General features: G+C 34.9%; 1 non-coding gene across 1 annotated transcript; it reads left to right on the forward strand.

Moving 5' to 3' along the window:
- The first annotated feature begins 14,221 nt into the window (after positions 1–14,221).
- LOC120207879 lies at positions 14,222–14,328 on the forward strand. The gene has a single exon (XR_005524251.1). It is a non-coding gene; the product is annotated as a small nucleolar RNA R71 (small nucleolar RNA).
- The last annotated feature ends 223 nt before the right edge of the window (positions 14,329–14,551 follow it).

The raw sequence follows: 14,551 nt of genomic DNA on the forward strand, positions 1-14,551 counted from the left end.
TTACTCATGCACTCAGTTTATTAAACTCAGTGTTGTATTATTTTGGTTTGAAATTATATGTCATGAAGCTCCATTTTTGTAAAATATTTTTATAACAGTTATTTATGTTTTATTATGATACCATTTAGTACGTTTAAAAATAAAATAAATAGGTTTTGAAAATCAGGGGTTGCCTTGGTAGCCCAGTGTGGTACTTTAGGCCCAATCGGGTTTCGGGTGTTACATTTAGTAGTATCAGAGCATCAAGTTGAGTCGGTCCTAGGACCCAGTGGTTGGTTTTAGTAAGGTGTCAGTGAATACATGCTCCTAGGTATTTAAAGTACTTTTATAAGTTTGGACTCTTGATTGTGTTGTCTTCTTAATCTATGTTGTAGAGCGTTGTGATGGCAGATAGTTCCGAGCATGGTTTCGAGAATGGGTTGAGAGCCAAGCCCCTAATCCAAATAGTATCAGTGAGAAGTTTCTGCCTAGATCAGAGGATCAGGGGATTCTGTTAGACATAGGAGTCGCTGGTGCGACCTTCTTTAGAGGTTTGACCTTCACTCTCAAGGAGACAATAGACGTCATTCATAGAGTGTATACTTTTTAGCTGGCCACCCAAAAGGCGTTAGTGCCATCGGAGACCCAAGTAGAGAGACTCATGAGGTATAAAACAGTCGAGTTTATGGTTCAGGAGATGATGATCCGATTTTGACCGATCAGTGGTTAAGAGAGACCATGAAGACTTTGAGGCATCTTCATCTTACCCTAGAGGGTAAGTTAGAGTGCATCACTACTTTGCTCAAGGGTGATGCTATTGATTGGTGGGAGATTGTAGAAATGGCTCTACAACCAAATATGCCTATGTAGGATCAATTCTTAGATGAGTTCAGAGGCAAATGAATCGGTGAGGTGTATATAGATGGTTTGAGGATGCAATTCTCTTAGTTTGTTTGGGGGGCCGCTCAGTGTTCGAGTACGATAAATATTTTCTCCGGTTAAGCCATTACGCCTCAGAGTTAGTTGTGATTGAGTCATTAAGGTGCAAGATCTTCCTTGAGGGACTACATATAGATATCCATGAGTAGTTTGCGGTAGATCCGCTAAGGTATTTTCAGAGTTGTCATGGTAAGCTAAGGTCCTGGAGAGGGTGCAAGCTATAAGGAATAGTTTGTTGGGCGAATTAGATAGCCCAAGTATGATGACTTATATACCAGTAGATCGATCTCAATCAATGGCTTAGAGGTCTAGAAGTCCCCGTGAGCAGAGAAGAGTGACATCAACTTTGTTACTTCAATCGATTCAGGGGTCAGTCGTAAGGTCTCGTAGGAGAAGACTAGTTGCCCCATCTATAGCAAGTGTTGGAGGCTCTAAAAGGGTTTTGAGGTATCCAAAATGAGAGCATTATGGAAAATATCATCGAGGAAGGTTCTTCAAGCTTTTTAGAAAGTGTTATGGATGTAGATCATTGGCACATATAGTGAGGGATTGTCCTAATACGGTCAGCATTGGTTCTATGCTCGGACAGGAGAGTAGATGAATAATTTGACCTATTTCTAGTTTGATGATGTTCGATCCCTCTTGTCAGATAGTAGAAGAGCAGGGTATGATATTAATGAAACAAAGGAGATGCCATGTTTGTTTTCATAAGTTTCAGCTTTTCATGTTGCTTCAGTAGGCATGAGTGCATACATTCTTTTATTGTGTTAAATAAATAAAATGGGAAAAGTCTTCATCTAGAGGATCTTAAAGTGACAACCCAAGTTTCAAGTAGGTCGACTTTAGCAGATTAAGCAAAGTTACCTTAGATATTCTTCGAAGGATCGTGTAATCAACCTGCAGAAAGTTTTGAAATTCCAATTTCCACATTGGAGATGAAGATCTCCACGAGTGTTAAGAATACCCAAGTCACTTTAACTAATATGTCGATCACTTTGTTTTTCAGAAATGTTAGGATGTACCTCAGTCAGTGTCACAACACTTCAATTGCTAAATGGGGACAGATGCCCTAAGTATTCTCGAGGAATAAGTTAGCCAAGTGTATGTTCTAATAGAGCAGTTTCAAAATTCCTCCATATGTTCTAAGAGTACCATAAGTAGTGAGTTTTGAATCTCGAGGTACATATATTTTTCTAATTTTTTCAGTGTACATTCATGCGCATTTAGCAAGCAAATTAGCTAAGTGAGCCAAGCCTCGTTTTTAGTGTCTTATTATGGTATATATGTGCGAGTTATATATCACACCCGACAGTGTACAATATTGCATATTATTACAGTTTTAGGGGTGCTTCAAATTTAAAGGGATCAAGTTCATTAAGTTTCGTATGAGTAGCATTAGCTTTCATTGAATAGCTCAACGATGGTAAGTGTTAACGAGTGCAGGGTGTAGAATCTTAGAACCCCTAAGTCAAAGTTCAGTATTGGAAGATATTTTATTTGTGTTGTGTGCTCTCCAGGAAAGTCAAATGTCGTTGGTTTCACTCGATAAGTGGTCAATATTCAGTTGTGAGCATAGTCTATGTAGGCCGCATTGTAAATGAGAAACAGTCAGGCACTATTGTCGAGTATTGAAAAAGAGTTACACAGCAGAAGCACAAAATTGATATTTCGAGAATTATTGTCACCTTTTTAGTAGTCAATATTAAGACAGTGTTGGCAAGTGTTGTAAGATCTCAGGGTGTGGCGTGATGAGTTGCCTATGTTCAACAAGTAAAAGCGGTTATCAGGTTATATAGTGAGTTAAGTCGATTAAGCAAGGTTAGCCAGAAAAGGGATTTAGCAATAGCAATGAATCATGGGGCAGCGTCAACCTCGTGGAATGTTCGAAGCATACAATATTATATAGCAAGAATGTGATTTTTTAGTTTTATGGTTCTTAAAAGTTTTCGCTTGAAGTACGGCGTTGGTAATACCCTCAGAAAAGTGCAGATTGATTTTGTAAATTCCAAGTCGCACGTTAGTTTGTACGGGTTTCTTCTTTTAGAATCAATTTTGATTTAAGTTTAGGTAATTCAAGGTTCCTAAGTGTTTGACTTAAGGATAAGTCGTTGTTTGGATCGGGTAAATTTCGAGGACGGAATTTCTTTCAAGGATGAGAGAGTTGTAACACCCTAAATTCTAGGCTAGTAGTTTCGGGTTTACCCTATATATAAGTGGACCTTATAAAATTTATAAATTAAGTTTTTGGACTTAATTGGGTTGGTTTTAGGGCCCAATTAGCCATAAAAAGGAATTTTGAAATAAGGGACAAAATGCAAATAACCAAAAGTGCAATTATATCGCTGAAGGAAAACAAGCTGATTTTTGGGGGGTTTATTTCATTTTGGATGTGGGGTTCACCCATTTTATATTCTCTTCCTCATTTCTTCTTTCTTTCTCCATCTTCTTCCTCTATTGAAAGAGCTTAGCTTAAGATATATGGTTGAAGTTTATTTCTTACATTCTTAAGCTTCAAATCCGTTCTTAATCTTCCTCGTTTTCATCTTGAGTTAAGAAATCTTTGTATTCATGTTTGGCAGAGAAAAAGGTTGAAAAATCAACCAAGTCAAAAAGGAAAATGTTTGATGGCTAAAAGAGCTTTATTTTGGGATCCTAGTATTAAGGTAGTGCATTTCTAATACGTTGGAGCATTAAGTTTTCATAAATCACAAGAATTTGCTAAAATTTGTAGACTTTTGCATTTAGGGTTTTATTTTTGATTTATGCCTTAAATCACGAATTTGATGTTTAATATGTGTTTTATGACACATTAAGACCCTAAATAACTACCCATAAGATAAATTGGGGAAATAATTAGGGATTTAGACTGGGAGTATCGATACTGCCAAGAGGAGTATCGATACTGCCTTTACCATATTGATACTCAGGGTGACACTATCGATACTAAGGCCTTAATTTTGTATTAGAATACATTTTTGGTATTGATGCTCATAGGGGTATCAATACTTAACCTTATGGTATCGATACTACAAGTAGAGTATCGATACTACTCACTTTGGATGGTTAGATTTGACCCGTTTAAGGTCTGTAAGAGCTACAAATGATTCATAATAGTAAGACTTAGTCAATGAGTAACATAAATGATTAAGCATGCCAAAAAACACTCATAAGAGAAGGTTACATAATGTGTAATCATATTAAGTGTAATACATCAAAGTATCTTCAATCGATGACGTATTCGGATAGTTCGGATCGAGGATCATCACAAAATATGTTTGATAAACAATTTGATGATTATGTTTGATTTAAGGGTAGCGAAAAGTATGATCTTCGAGGATGCCAGTGAACAAGGATGATTAAGCCGCCCTTTTTAGTTCAAGAGGTTCTGAGGGGAAATACGATAAGACCAAATAGAGTACAGCTACTCAGAAATGAACTCGAGCTAGATATCATGCTACTTAGTTCTTAGATAATAAGTAAGCATTCACATAATGTTCTAGGTGAGAGAACAAGCAAGGTAGGAACTCGTGAGATGATAACCTCACTTTAGTAAGTCCAGTTAGGGCAGGGATGTTAGTTACGATGCACGTAAATTTTTAGTTCTTACCCCAAGGCTTTTGAGTATTCAAGGTAAACTAGTGTGCTGGCCTGAGATACACATAAATTCCTCTGACCATACCACTATGCCTACCTCATGTTTGTTTAGATATGCGTGGGTATGTCAATTCAGTACAGTCAGGTAAGCTTGTGATACACATGAATTCTGGTACTTACCTCTAGGATTTTCTGTAGTTAAGGTAGGTTGGGTTGTTGTTCCAAGATTCACATAAATTCCTCTGACCACTCTATCAGACCTACCTCATTTCTGTTTGTTAAATCATACATGTATGGTTCCATTAGTTCAATATGTATGATATGTTAAGTCTTGGCTTGAGGCTATGTGAGACCGAGCCAATGCTTCCATTTGTGTGAGAAATGTATTGATGATATGTAATATCAGGGTTCCCTCAATAACTAGTGTTTGAGAGCTATATGAGACCAAATACTAGTCATGTTTGCATTTAATTGGTGCACAATATGTCAAGGTGCATTTAGGTAATGCGTAGTACATTCAAGTTGTATTTAGGTAGTGAGAAAAGTTGGGGAAATCTCCAAGAGCAAGGGAAATGAGATGCATTACAACTACTTAGGAATCAAGGTAACACAATTCTAACTCATCTCTATCACATGTATGTCACTAGATGTGTTTGGTTAGTTTGCATGAGTTTATTAAGCATGTAAGCACATTCTTGATAGATTTCAGCCTATCGTTTTTTTTATAATGAATATTGACCTATAATGACACCTCTTAACATACATAAGATTTAAATAATAGTTGAGAGCCTTTATAAGATGTTTGGAAAATGTTTGGTGTCATTTTTGTGTCCAAAACAAGGCATTTTTGGGTTTGAGTATCGGTATTGGATGAATAGTATCGATATTGTTCTTTAGAAATCCTAAAACAAGATTTTTTTGTTGAGGTATTGATATTTGTTCATTAGATATCAATATTCTTCATTGGATATCGATACTTAAGTGCGGAGTATTGGTACTATATACAATTTTCAAATTTCAGTAGCCTATTTTGTTATCGATACTCATGGGAGTATCGATACTGTGTGAAGGGTATCGATACCCTAAGTTACCCTAAGTAAGGGAATCAATACTAAATTAATTTCCAAAACATCGAATCAAATTATGGTATTGATACTCGGGATGGTATTGATATCCTAGTTCAAAAGTATCAGTACTCTAATTAAGGGTATCGATAATGTCCAATTTCCTTATATTCTAATATCCAATTTTAGTATCAATACCTAAGATGAGTATTGATACTCAAGTGTCGGTATTGATACTAAAGGGTTTAGTATCGGTACCAACGTACTGATTTGGGTAAGAAACTCAATTTGATTAAGGGGTTGGAAAAAAGGTTCTAATAACATCAAAACTTTAATAAATAAGACGACAACTGAGAACAGTAAATGAGTACAATTACAGCTAGAAACGTTGTGAATTAAGATGACATAAAACTAGCCCTTTTGTGATGCTCGAGAAATAGTCAGGACACCCAAGTTACTTTAGCAGTATGACTATCATATTGAATGTCAAAATATCCAGATATATCTCAACTAGTGCCAAGGTACTTCAGTTGTTGGTTGTGCGCAAATATCGTAAGACTCTATCGAGTGAGCTAGTTGGGTGTATTTCCGATGTAATTCCAGATTTCACCCTAGATACCCCAAAGGTATCCTAGGTAGCCTAGAGGGATGTGTGCTCCAAGATCCAAAACCCTCTGACCACACCATGATGCCCACCTCAACTTTGTATATTAATGTCCTTGTATGCTCATACATATGCCTAATAATATGCTCACACAGTGACTAATGATGTTACTAAAATGCTATAGCATACAACGCAAATGTATGCATCACAAATCAAGTAATAAAGTGGAAACTATGAGAGTTTTGGATGTCGAACCCACATAGGGCATATTGTTGTCATTAGAGTTTTTAGTAGAAAAATGTATCAAGGAAATAAGATGCTAGATAGAAAGTAATGAAATCAATCATGAGAAGTACCAATTCATACTATAGTATTCCAAAAAGCAATTGGCTAGCTATGAAATCAAAGGATATGATATTTTGACTTCCAAATTTTATGCAAACATGATATACTTAGTCAATGTGATCAACATTGATTAAAATCATTTGAACTACTTCAATAACTTTAATTAATTAAAGATTCAAAATATTAACAATTTTAATCTAATGGTTGCACACTTTTCAGTGTACCTATGCTATTCAACAACACTAAAACTCACAAATGTATATAGCAATTCGAATGAAAATATTTCCAAATTCAAACAATAACAATATATATTTAATTACAAAATATTTCTACTCACAATCATGAAGTTCAAAGCTCATAAACTAAATACCCAAGTAAACAAAAAATACGAAGTTCATAATAAACATCCAACAAAAGTTTTATCATTCAAATCACTCCCTCTCTAAATAAAAGGCATTGAACGTGATTTGCTGACCACTGAAGCTCCTCAACAAGCTTCTTTTGTACTGTAACAATCCCTGGCAGAGGATTTAGGTGTCCATGGCTTGAGAAGAAATAAAGTGGAAAATGATACTTAGGATCTCTTCCAATTGTCACACTTTTTACACCAAAGTGCTCCCCTTTTATAACTTGAATGAAAATTCCATCGCCCAATAGGAAAAGTCCATATTTCAGGTATTATCCATCTAGATGAAAGCTACCCGAGCCAGTTGTCCCAATCCAGAAGGTTCTTTCAACCGTCTGAAGCTTAGATGACTGTTATAACATCCGATTATCATTTCCTGTAGTGCTACATCATCAATGCAACATTTTGTAGTAATAAAAATAAATTTTAACCCTTAACAACCCACAACGCTCCTATCATGCAGAATGTGCAAAATTAAGTAAATTTAATCCTAAAATGTTTCTAAATATGCTTAAGTTAAAACTAAACCTAGGTAATTAAGGCTACCTAAGTGTTTGCTTGTCCTCTAGTAAAACATGAATGAAATACCTAAACTAACAACAATGCCATATGATAACCAAGAAAAATTAACCAAGTAGCAAAGTTTCTTTTTCAGCCCTTAGAGAATGTGGTAAATCATATATGTAATCTCAAATAAGAAAATACCATGTTATCCCCTCAAATCAGAATCCTTATTGTGCATTGTATGAAATATATGCAATTTTGAATAGAGTGGCTCATCAATGCCATAGGCTGATCCAGTTTAACACCAATCGATGCTATAGTCATTTGAAGGCCCTCTAAAGTTCATTTATCAATAGACAGGAGTTGTGATGTAGCCATAGAAATAAAAGGGTCCCTATGAGCTTTATTACGGTATAACACTTCCTTTAACAATGTTCGCCTTACAACAGCAGGGGTGATTAGGATTCGATTCTCTATAATATTATCAGAAGAAAAAAAACTACTTGTTCTTTAAAGTAGAGTGCCATAATTAGAGATGGAAAATACAAATACCCAGAAGTCTTCTGACCACAAGTAAATATTTCAGCAGAAGCTATTTTACCAACATCAAATTTTCTTCTAAATAAAATGGAATGAAGCAACAAGTTTAGATCCTTAGTAATAGTGGAAGAATGCATGGTTGGCATTAATCGAGTTCCAAGGAAAATAAACCATACCCGTGTATCTCGATGAAGATCTAAGGGTCTCATGGTTCGAAAGCTAGTAGTCGATCTCATCCAAGACTAAAACGGTAAGCAAACTTCTCACCCTACTTGCTCCAACTCCTCAGTTAAATTTTCCATAAATGTCGTATGCTCGCAAGACTCTTCGATGATACCCAATAAATTATTTATTGATTTTTCCCACCAATAGACCATATTCTCTAGAACAAAAACTAGACGCTTAATCTGGTCAATGCGATTATTGTAAAATTCCCAAACGATGTGTTGGTTTATATCTCCAATGTGTTCACAAAATTTCCCTAATCTTGTTAAGTGATCAACTAAGAGATATAATCAAAGATTTAGGACTCTTCATCTGTAGATAAATTAAAACCCTACTTGCCCTTAAATTCCTCCTCATAACGCCATCTATGCTCATCATCCATGAATCATATGACTTCCTCCGATGGTGACATTGCCAGCGGCATAGCTACAGTAGGAGGTGGAGTAGCCGTACGACCTGATTACTTTGAACTTGATTTCTTTTAAGGTGTCATAGTAGTTTATAGATCAAGAGAGAAAAATAGAAGAGAGGATACCAACAGTTTTAGGGTTTTAAAGAAGATGAAAGTGGAGTAAATAGGGATACTTAGGTTGCGTGAAATAAGGGATAAAAGAATTCTGAAATTTGAAATTCTAAGGTGAAGGGATAACGATGGATTAGAATGGGTGGTTATGATTGGGTTAAGTGGATGGTTAAAAAGGAAAATGGTAAATGGGAGACATCTCACACCTACTTTTACCATAAAAAATATTTGGGTAACCTTGTTATGTTGTAGCTTCCATATAACTAGGAATGCATATTGCAATGTGAATAACTTTGCAGCAGGGAAGAAAATACGAGAGTGATCAAATGAAAACACCTGTAAAAAAATAAAATAAGTATTTACAAATAAATGTCAAAAGAATTGACTTTTTCAAGAGAACACAATATTAAAAAGAATGAGGATCACTTATTGTGATCGAAGTGATGTTGGGGCTTTGTTGCTAGCAATAATGCTTTAAACGTTGCCCATTGAATTTAAATATGCTTCAATCCACCAAGTTTTTCAATAATAATGCACCATGAGGGAAAACTTCAAGAACTTTGAAAGGACAAGACCAACGAGAACGCAATTTCCCAGGGAATAATTTTTGTCTCGAATTAAATAACAATATTTGTTGTCCATCAATGAATTCCATTGGAAAAATATTTTGATCATGCCATTTCTTGCTCTTGTCTTTATAAATGTGCGAACTCTCATAGGCATTATTTCAAAGTTCCTCCAACTCATTGAACTCCAACATATGTTTTTTGCCCAAAATATCTAAAAGAAAATACAACATTTTTAGCATTCACGTAGCTTTATGCTCCAACTCCAATGGTAAGTGACAAGCTTTACCATAAACAAGACGATAAGGGGGCATTTCCAATGGAGTCTTATAAGCAGATCTATAAGCCCATAGTGCTTCTTCAAGGCATTAGGACCAATCTTTTTGAGAAGGGCTCACAACTTTCTCAATGATTTGTTTGATTTCACGGTTAAACACCTCGACTTGGCTATTAGAATGTGGATGATATGTTGTAGCAATCTTATGTTTCACTCTATATCTATTCAATTCTCTAGAAACTTGATAACCAATAAATTAATAACGTTCATCACTGATAAATTCATGAGGTGTTCCAAAGCGAGTGAAAATGTTTTTATGCAGTAATCACAACACTGCTTTAACATTGAAGTTTGGCAAGGCTACATCTTTCACCCATTTGGATATGTAGTCTACAACAATTAAAATAAAGAGGTTACCACATGAAGAATTATATGGATCCATAAAGTCTAATCCCCACACATCAAATATCTCGATCTCTAAGATAGGTTGCATTGGCATTTCATTTCATCGAGAAATATTCCCATTTCGCTGACAGCAATCACATCACTTTACAAAGTCATTAACATCTTTAAAAAGTGATGGCTAATAATATGCTCATTGAAGCACTTTCGTTGCTATGATCATAACAGCAAAATATCCACCATATGGGGCACTATGAGAATGTTAAAAAAATGCTTTGTTGCTCGCATTGAGGGATACATCTCCATATAAATTGATCATTACATTGTTTAAATAAATATGACTCCTCCCAATTATATTGCTTTACATCCCGCATAAATTTCCTTCTGCCTTGTTAATTTAGTCTGGTGGCATCATCCCACTAACTAGATAGTTGGCAAAATCAATATACCATGACAATATTGTAGCAACTAACATAAGCTCATCAGGGAATTCATCTGGAATTATACAATGATGCCATTTTCTCTGCCTAATTCTAACCTATACAAGTGATCATCCATTTGATTTTCATATTTTCTTATCCCAAATTTTAATGTCAAATTCTTGGAGTAAAAGTACCCATCGAATCAAACGAGGTTTTGTATTATTCTTAGAGAATAAATACTTCAGTGTTGAGCGATCGTTATAGAAAATCACTTTTGTACCCACCAAGTAGGAAGAAAATTTATAAAAAGCAAACACCACAACAAGTAACTCATTTTCAGTTGTGGTGTAGTTGATATGAACTTCATTCAATGTCCTATTTTCACAATGTATTGCATAAAACATTTTATCCTTTTGTTGCCCTAGCACTGCTCCTACAGTGAAATCACTAGCATAATTCAAAGGGTAAACTCCAATATGGTGCTATAATAACAAGGGCATTTACTAGCTTTAATTTAATTGTCTCAAAAGATTGAAGCACTTTATCATCAACAAAAAACTTCGTGTTATGCTCCAGCAATGAGCAAAATATCTTACAATTCGAGAGAAATCTTTAATAAACTTTCTATAAAAACCAGTATGACCAAGGAAACTTCAAACTTCCTTAACATTAGTAGGTGGCGACAATTTTTCAATAACCTCTACTTTTTCTTTATCCACTTCAATGCCACGACTTAAAATCCGGTGCCCTAGCACTATACCTTCCGTGAACATAAAATGACATTTTTCCCAATTCAAAACTATGTTGGTCTCTGAGTATTTTCTTAAAACTACATCCAAATTGCTCAAACACTTCTCAAAATCCTACCCAAAGACTGAAAATCATCCATAAAAACTTCAAGATAGTCCTCAATCATATCAGAGAAAATTGCCATCATACAACGCTAGAATGTCGCTAGAGCATTACGCAACCCAAAAGACATTATGTGAAAAGAAAAGGTTCCATACGGACATGTAAAAATTATTTTCTCCTAATCTTCTGGAGCTATAGCAATTTTGTTGTAACCACTATATCCATCCAAAAATAATAATAAAAAATTACCCGCAAGTCAATCTAACATTTAATCTATGAAGGGAAATGGAAAGTGGTCTTTCCTTGTTACTTTATTTATCTTCCTATAGTCCAAACATATCCTCCAAATAGTGATGGTTCTTATCGGCACTAATTCATTCTTATCATTTGTAGCCACAATAATACGACCCTTATTTGGAATACATTGTACTAGACTAACCCAATTGATGCCTAAAATTGGGTATATAATACCAATATCCAACCATTTGATAATCTCCTTTCGAACCACTTCTTTCATGATTGGATTTAATCTTTGCTGATGTTCAATTGAACTACCATTGGGATCCTCTAAAAGAATTTTGTGCATGCAAAATGATTGACTAATGTCTTTTATATCAGTAATGCTCTATGCGATAGCCTTCTTATGTTACTTCAACACATCAATCAACTGAGTTTCTTGTGATGTTGTAAGTTGTACTTCCACAATGATTGGAAACTCATTTTCTCCAAGATAAGCATTTTTTAAATGCTATAGCAGTGGTTTCAATTCAAGCTTCGATGGTTTTTCAATAGATGGTGTTGGTGCTTGAATGATATGATGTGTACTTGCAATGGTTTTATGCTCTAGAGATACTTACTATAATATTCAACTTCTTCATCCGTCAGAAATTCTTCAAATACTTCAAAATCATATAAATCTATATTTAATCTATAGCATTCCTCCAAATGCTCCTGTGCAAAAATATTAATCACGTCAAGTGAAAAATAGTCAACATTGTTATTGATGTAAGAAACATTATTCAGGACATTAAAAGTAATATGTTCATCATTTAGATGCGTAGTTAATTCTCCTTTTTCAACATCAATCAAAGCTATGCCTGTAACAAGGAATGAACATCCGAGAATAATTGGAACATCTTTGTTCGATTCATAATCTAACCATAGGAAAGATAAACTTGTCCACTCACACAAACATGTTTTCCATAATGCCACAAGGATGTACAGTGGCGCGATAAACAAGTTGCAAAGTAACTGTAGTAGGCCTTGCTTCGCCACTCATAAATTTCTTAAAGATTAACAATGGAATTAGATTTATTCTAGCACCTAAATTAGATAAATATTTACCTACAAATGTTCACCAATGTTATAAGGAATAGTTAAACTCCTTGGAACCTTTAGCTTTGGTGGTAATTGACTTGTAGCCATGGATCTACAACCTTTAGTAAGAACGACTGTCTCAAACTTGCTAAGTCTTCATTTCTTCGAAAGAACTTCCCTCATGAATTTGATATAATTTAGATTTTGCTTTAGATCATCAATCAATGGAATGTTTACTGTCAGTTGGTAAATTATATCAATGAAAGCTTTGTATTGTTGATCTTATTTGCCTTCTTAAAGCGTTGTTGAAAACGTGGAGGCAATTTTGTTTGAAGTTATTAAGGAAATGGAGTTAAATCTGTATTAGATGCATTAGGGATTATTGATGGTAATTAGTCTGTGTTATTGTTCTGCCCCACAACTGGTGTTGTGAATGACTCACATGCGATTCAGGCTCAATCTCTTTGCTTTTCCCTTTACCATACTAATGAGTGTCCTCATTATTCTTCCGCGGTTCTTCAACTGGGTCACCAATATGAATTTCACTTCTAGTGGTAATGGCCTTACAATTTTCCTTGCCATTTTGATTAGGATTCTCAGTGTCGTTAGGCAACAATCTTGGCAATCGACTATTTAAAGCATTAGCCATTTGTTCCATCTGATTCTCAATAACCCTTAATGAGGAATATTGGCTCTCCATATATTCTTTCATCATGGCTTGAAAAGGTGTCAAGGTTGAAGTTTGGTTCAAAAATTGGCCTTAGTAGTTATGACTTTGTTGCGACTAAGTAAAATGTTGTTGTGCCTACAATTAAGGCATTTGACTCTGCTGAGAGTAATGTTGCATATGATATTGCTAATGTTGTAGATTGGTAACATTCTGACTTTTCCAAGAAAGATTAGGATTCTAAGTGACGTTAGGCAACGATCCTACCAATCGACTATTTAAAGCATTAGCCATTTATCCCATATGATTCTCAATAGCCCTTAATGAGGCAGATTGGTTCGCCATATATTCTTTCATCATGGCTTCAAAAGGTGTCAAGGTTGAAGTTTGGTTCAAAAATTGGCCTTGTTAGTTATATCTTTATTTCGGTTGAGCAACAGGTTGTTGTTCATGTGATTGTGGCATTTGACTCTGCTGAGAGTAATGTTGCGGATGATATTGTTGATGTTGTAGATTGGAAACATTCTGACTTCTCCAAGAAAGATAAGGATGATTTATGAAATTCAGATTATATGTATTTCTAAAAGCATTATCATTCCTTGGATAATTTTCACATAGTAGATAGACTCTGAATATTTGGGGCATTCATCAAAATTATGATCATCGCCACAATACACGCAAGTAATAAGAGATGCGAATTTCAATTCATACATTTCTCCTGACTTATGCAATTTTTTTTTACCATTTCAGTCAATGCTGAAATCTGAAATGCCATATAGTTAAAAGCTTTCGAGTCTACTGCTCCAGCACCATGTCGACCAAATGTATTACATGTATCAGGGTATTGGCAATCATCGGTGGAAATTCTCTAAAGAATATTATATGCATAATTGTATGTTTTATCCAGCAAAGCTCCATTTACTGAGGCATGAACCACTATTCGAGTGTGAATATTTAACCCATTATAAAATATTTCCATTTGAGTCCAATGTGGGAACCCATGCATAGGACACTTCTGCAACAAATCTTTGAATCTTTCTCATGCTTCATACAAGCTTTCATCATCCATATGCTTGAATGAGGTTAAGTCATTTCGAAGCTTAGCATTCATATTCGTGTTAGAGTATGCCCAAAGACCAATCATATGATGATTGTAATAATACATTTATTTACAAATTTTATTGAATAAAGGCATTGCCAATATCATTTTTAGTTATATGTTTGTGTTTAACATAAACTGAAAGATAATAAAGTCCATATAATAACATTATTAAAATATCCATAGTCAAGTATTATTATGGGCATGTACAATAATAATACGCTTA

The sequence above is a fragment of the Hibiscus syriacus genome, unplaced genomic scaffold (genome assembly GCF_006381635.1).
Source record: "Hibiscus syriacus cultivar Baekdansim isolate YM2019G1 unplaced genomic scaffold, ASM638163v2 tig00015426_pilon, whole genome shotgun sequence".
NCBI classification, from domain to species: domain Eukaryota; kingdom Viridiplantae; phylum Streptophyta; class Magnoliopsida; order Malvales; family Malvaceae; genus Hibiscus; species Hibiscus syriacus.